The sequence below is a fragment of the Ipomoea nil genome, unplaced genomic scaffold (assembly GCF_001879475.1).
Source record: "Ipomoea nil cultivar Tokyo-kokei standard unplaced genomic scaffold, Asagao_1.1 scaffold2036, whole genome shotgun sequence".
Taxonomy (NCBI): domain Eukaryota; kingdom Viridiplantae; phylum Streptophyta; class Magnoliopsida; order Solanales; family Convolvulaceae; genus Ipomoea; species Ipomoea nil.
The window spans coordinates 121,787-128,616 of record NW_017618464.1 but is presented as its reverse complement, the minus strand read 5'-3'; the positions used below and the strand labels follow the sequence as shown (position 1 = coordinate 128,616).

The 6,830-nt window shown below is 34.0% G+C and overlaps 1 long non-coding RNA gene across 1 annotated transcript; it reads right to left on the bottom strand.

Moving 5' to 3' along the window:
- Positions 1–4,524: 4,524 nt before the first annotated feature.
- Positions 4,525–6,830, bottom strand: LOC109147901. The gene is made up of 2 exons (XR_002048723.1): positions 6,677–6,830; positions 4,525–4,836 (listed from the first exon to the last, which is right to left on the bottom strand). It is a non-coding gene; the product is annotated as an uncharacterized LOC109147901 (long non-coding RNA).

Genomic DNA, 6,830 nt, shown 5'->3' with positions numbered 1-6,830 from the left:
GTCGGCTGCTTCCTCAAGGAGTACATTCCCAGTCTGTACTTTGTTTTGTAGTTTTTCTTCTCGATCAACAGCCTCTTTAAGTAGTACATTCCTAGCAGCTATTTGTGTTTAATATACTTTGCTAGCTTCTGAGTCAGCTCCTTCAACAGATTTTGAACAGCCTACGCGTGCCGTAAACGCAACAAAGTTACCCGAGATTTCTTCAACATCCGATCCAGTTGTTTCAACGTCAGGCTTGACATCACTCTAGGTAATGGCTGACATAGATTTTTTGTGTTGAAGGTAGGTAGCACACTCTGCTTGTACATGTCCAAAGCCTTCACACTCATAACACTTGATTCCTTTATTGTTGGGTTTTTCTTTGGACTGTCCTGGACGTGAGACAGACTGTTTGAAGTTTGATGCACCTGTCCTAGGACCAGTTTTGGACGATGTTGCTCCTCTTTGTGGATTTTTGTTGAGTGAATTTTTGGATACCTGTTTCAAAATTTTAGAAAACTGTTTAGTAAAAAAGACAACTGTATCATCACTAGTTTCGTCTGTATCAGATACAACATTATTTTCTTCAGCGGCAAAAGCTATATTTTTTTGTTTTTTCGTTTTCGTGTGATCAGTTAAAATTTCCGTTTCATAGGTTCTAAGATTTCTCATTAATTGAGTAACCATTTTATCCTCCCAACCATCATGCTCTTGGATGGCTGTGACTTTCATTCTGAACCTGGGGGGTAAAGATCTCAGAATTTTCTTAACAAGCTTTGCTTGCGAGAAAGGTTTGCCAAGGACCATTGCCCTATTCGCTAGTTCCTGTACGCGTGTGTGAAAATTGATGATTGTTTCATCCTCGTTCATTCGTAGTTCTTCGAAATCAGACTGGACCAGCTGCAGCTTTGATTGTTTCACAGATGTAGTTCCTTCGTAAGTTGATTCAAGAGCTTCCCAAGCCCCTTTGGCTGCAACAATACCTGCAACAATTGAAAACAGACTTTCATGCATAAGAGAATAAATTGTGTCTAAAACCTTATCATTGTTTCCAGCGTTAGTTATCTCGGTTTGAGTCCACTCCGTCTCAGCTTAGCTACTTCTGTCCCGTCAGTGCTGGAACTAGTTTGGTGGGATGTGTCCAACCTGACACCACAGACCGCCACACGGCTTCACCTTGAGCTTTTAGGTGCGTACGAGTACGAGCCTTCCGATAGGCGTAGTTGTCGCCAGTCAACTGGGGAAGGACTTTAGTTCGATCCATTCTGTAACACTTAACACCCCGTGAGATCAAACAAATAAGTAATAAACAGATAAATAATAAAAGCCGCTGAAGATATGAATTCAAGAGGCACGGAATCGCCAGATCGATAGACTAAAAGATTAAGTCTACAGGCTTTGATACCAATTGAAATTGCACCGTGAATCTTGAAATCAAAAAGTAATGTATTTTTACTTGTTTTTAAGTTATGCACCAGTTACCTTCATTATTTAAACTTGTTTAAAAAATATAAATAATAAAGACAGAAAGCATAAAAAAAAGTAAAAACACAAAGAAACTGTTACGTAGTTCAGAGCTCTTTCTCCTACGTCCGCGGGGCACTCCACATATGCCCAATCAACTATAGATGTTCACCAAAAGGAGTATTACAAGAGATAAATACAGATGGCATCCAGCCTTTACCACTACCACTTTTTCTAACACCTATCCAGGACTGACACACGTATGCCAGAACAATCTTCACAAGATGCTTCAGTAGCACCACGTACAGAACATGTATTACAGATTTAAATCTTCTTAATAATTAAATAACATAGCAGATTAAATTAGGAAGCATTGTAAGGAAAGTGTGCACTCAGAATTGTAGTCTCAAAATTGGCAAGTTTCCCTCTTGATGTGCTTTCCATTTATACGCTTCACCTTCCACTTTCTTGATCCACATTATGTGTTGCACATGTGATTCAAACATCCTTAGCCACTCATTCTTTAGTAATCTCTGACTTGCATTTTGAATCCTTCTTCATGAGAAAATCTCCACCACAAATTGATCTTGGTCCAAAAGATTAACTAAATAATAATACTACTAAATAATACAAACTAATAAATCAATCTAATAAATTAAACTAATAAATTAGCCAAATTAATGTGTACTAATTTGTACACTTACATCTGTCACCCAAAACTGACCTCAAACTAACGTATCTTTACCGCCTCCCACCCACCGAATAGCTCCTCTTCGCAATAACCCTTGACCCGCGTGAATGCTCCTCCATAGATAGCTACGGTTGTTACCAATGTTCGCCTATAGGAAACTAGCATTGGAAAAATACCTCGCTTTCAGAATTTGGCACATCAACGAATTGAACGGGGACTTCTGAGGATCCGCCAGCCTTGAATTTTCACATATTGTAGAAAGTATTCCAGCCAGGCATTGTTGATCATCGTTCTCAATTTTATTGGGTAATAGCATATTAATACTTTCAATCTTTTTTAAAAATCTTATTTCAATATGTAACTAATTTCTTTTATTATTAGGTTGATGTTGAGGCATAGTGCTAGATTGAAGAATAAAGTGATGACTTAGAAGCGTTCAAGTATTGTGTAGCTTTTTCCTCTTTTATAGGTATCACATTTTACAATAGATTTCAAGTATTCTGTAATATACAAATATGTTTTTTTCAAGTGTATTAAGATTGATTCTATTATTTTGAACAATAATATTTAGGGAATTGTGTTCTTCGATCTCTAGTACACTAAAAACTTTATTATATTGGATTCAAATAACTTAATAACTTAATGTTGTAAGACTTTCCAGTATAATATATATTATTTATTATGGGTCTTACTTATGTGGTGCAAGTGGACTAGGCCCATTAAGTAATTGGTTGGGTTGGACCTTTAGGTTTAAGTCTTATATCCACCAATGTGCCTATATAAAGCTTGTATTGATGGGATACAAGATACATGAATATTATATGGTACTCATACTGCTCAGAAAATACCAGTACACCATCTAGGGTTCTGAGTCAAGTATGAGACAAAACGGCTAACCCTATTATGCAGATCTACCGTTCAAGAGGCAACACAACATGATATCAACCATGGCTGGAGATCTACAATGCTTCCGCTTCCGCTGCTACGAGTTAAGTTTCTCGTAGATTATGCTTTGTATATTTAAATCTCACAAATGTATCAATAGATTGACAATGGTGAAGTTGTGGGTGATAGTTCAGTGGTAAAGAGACCCCTTGTGAGTGAGTTCTCATCAACCCAAACAACAAAGAAGAAAGGGCCTCTCAGTGTTAAACTTGAAGGAAACTCATTGAGTATAATTTGTGTGGTTGAAGGGTCTGTTCTGTATGGACAATGGACAATGATGCTCGGTGGCACATAAGGTTGTATACATTAAATTGTTTATTATTATTGGGTTTCAAAGACAATTGTGCCCGGTGGCACATAAGGTTGTTTACTCTGGGCTACTAGTGGCACATAAGCTTTTCTAAGGTTTTGTAAAGCTCATGTAATCAGTGAATTTTCAAGTTTTCCAAACACCTATTCTTCCAAGTACGTGATTGCACTGCAATCAAACTGTTTGCATGGTTGAATTATTCTTTTGCAGGGAGTTCAAGTATCATAGGACATATATAGCTAATTTGGTGCTTGGAGTCCATGATGATGTTTTTCTGCACAGCTCTTTAGTTTTCCATTATTTTTTGGATGTATATTATATGTTTGATTTCTATAATATTGTAAAGTATTGAGAAAATGTACTTTTGATAATTCTTATGTTTTGTTAATAGATTATTATATGTTTGAGTTGTATTGTAATGTATTGAGAATATGTACTCTAAACTTTAAAAAGTATATTACTAATTATTTCTTTACTTTGAACATACCTTGACCAACTATATATCCTATACATTGTTGATTTGCAGCTTATGATAAGTTTAAATATCTGCAAGTAACAAGCTCAAATTTTATTAAACTTTCAATCTCATATAATTTATCAAAATATACTTTTAATATTTTTTTCAATTTCATATAATTTGTATTGAAATTCATATATATACCAAAAATCCAACGATCTAGAAATGGCCACAACCTTAGATACAAAATCATAAAAACTAATCACAACCTTAGATACCAAAAATCCAACGATCTAGAAATGTCCACACATTTGTATTTTAAGCCCTGTTTTTACATGAATGTAATTATATATATATATATGTATATATATAAATATATATATATATATATGTATATATATATTTATATATATGTATATATATATATATATATATATGTATATATATATATATATAATTAGTAATTAGAAAAAAAATGAAAAAAACAAGAACATAGTCTGGGGGCGGATGTAGCCAAGTGGATTAAGGCGGTGGATTGTGAATCCACTATGCGCGGGTTCAATTCCCGTCGTTCACCCATCGCATCTTACTTAATGGTTAGGTGCCATTTTTGTAATGGAGCTCATAAGAATAAAATCATATATATGAAAAAAATATATAGATAGATATGTTATGATATGGATCTGAATTGTGTTATGTGACATCAATTCGTTATGTATGGATGAGATTCCAAGGTCCTGATTGCGTGCATCCAGTAGGAATTGAACCTACGTGCATATATTATTTCATATGTCCGTACATCGCATATATTTGCCCACACGGGTCATTGAATTTTTGTCTACTAGCTTGATTGGGGGAGATTCTACGAGTTTCTGCCATCTTGCCCACAAGGGTCATTAAATTTTTGTCTACAAGCTTGATTGGGGGCCGCGGGAGATTCTACGAGTTTCTGCCATCTTCGAAAGCTCCAACTCGTTATCCCTTAGAACCCTGCCAAACAAAGAAGAAAAAAAAGTCAGTCACATATTCACATATAGGAGCATCATCTGTCCAAACTCTATTCACTTTAATCCGGTTCCTATTTCTTTTGATAATAGCGGAGTTGTGGTAAAATCGGGTGTTACAATCACCCACTCAAATCCACTGACATAATGTTCATTTTTAATATACTAAAAGTTCATTTTTAATACATTGAATGTTAATTTTTTGTGTTGAAGGTTCACTATTTGGTATAATATTTAAAAATGAACTTGCATATTAAAAACAAACATTATACTAAAAATGAACGTTTATCTATGGTCCACATAATCCACATTGCAATGTGGATCATGAAGTAAAACTATGTCGTATCATTTCATTTGCATATACGTTATTGTATGAGTTCTATTGTTTAGTTTCATTTTTTTCACGTTCAAGTATCATTTTAATTACACTCCAAGATCATTTACATTTTAATTACATTATCATTTGATAATATATGTTATTACACTTATAACTTTGTTTTTTAGTATCATTTTTCACATGCACTAAGGTGAAATGGCCGCCGGAAATTAAAGGTTTGAAAGAAGAGAGGAAGATAGAGAAAGCAAAGGGCCGGGACTCCATTTGGGAGAACTAGAGTTGGTAACACAAACTCCTTCTCCCAACAACAATAATCATGAGTATACATCTATATTTTCCAATATTCCACCCAATCATGATTGCATTAATAATCAATCATATAGGAGGAAAGAAATCACAATTACCATTTCATAAGAAACAAAATTTAACAATTGTACGTTGATGGGTGTCGAAACCAACAAATAATAAATTACTTACTCTATAATTTGCAATAGTGATGAGTAAAGTCATACCCACAGAGATTGGTCAAACTTATTTTTAATCAAAGATTTAATAAAGAAACAGATGAGAATTAAAAATTAAATAGCAACAATAAAAAGGCAAACAATATGAAATATCAAATAATAATAATAATCAATAACAACTAGTATCCAACTCAAGGAAGAATATCAATCTAATTCTAACAAGACAGATCATTGATTCCCAACAATAAATTAAATTACTTTACTCTTTACCAAATTGGTTATGGTTATTAACAAGCTCTAATAACCTATCTTTCCTTACTTTGTCGGTAATCAAAACAAGCTCTTTGATTACTTCCCTAGCTAATAAACAATCCTAAACAGGCTCTTAGGATTTAGTTTACTAACAGCATTAAAAGAATTAGAGAGACTACCAATTCTAGCCAACAAACTCAAAAGCATGGTTCATTTAAACTAGACTATATATCTTCATAACATAAGATTGAAAATCTAATTTATAATCAACTATGTGATTTGCTACTAGCTTTAGAACACTTAAACAATTACGGATTCAAAGTTCTAATTAGCAATATAATGACTTGACAATTGAACAATGGGCCCTTTGCAACAATTAATCAAGCAATAATTTAAACTCAAACTCAGATAACAGGAGATATATAAATAATAAAGTGCAGAGAATAAAATTAAGCTAAATAAATCTCACTGGTCTTGTAGAATCAAACTTCAATAATCCTTGAATTGGAAAATTTCGAACTCAGCAGTACATTGCAGAGAGTGTTTACAGTAAAATAAAGTGATTCTGAACAAAAAGCTGACTATCCTATACTGCAAAATTCATCCCTATTTATACTAGTTCAGGCTCCCTAATCAGCTAAAAATAGCCCTAATTTCCCTAACATCCACAAATAAAATCAATTTCTTTCAATCACATAGAACCTAGAAAATAAATAATCTTTATTTTCCTAATTTCTAAGAAACCACAAAAAATCAGTAGAACAAGCTCCAACCTCTAATTCAATTAATTTGTCTGTACAGCAGCAGACCACAATTCGAAGAAGCCACAGAAAGAGTCGACGGCAGTTTACGGACGGAGTGTGCAGTTCGTCTTCATCGCAGCGGAGTCGTCGTTTGCTGTCTACATACGTAGCATAAATTCACGGA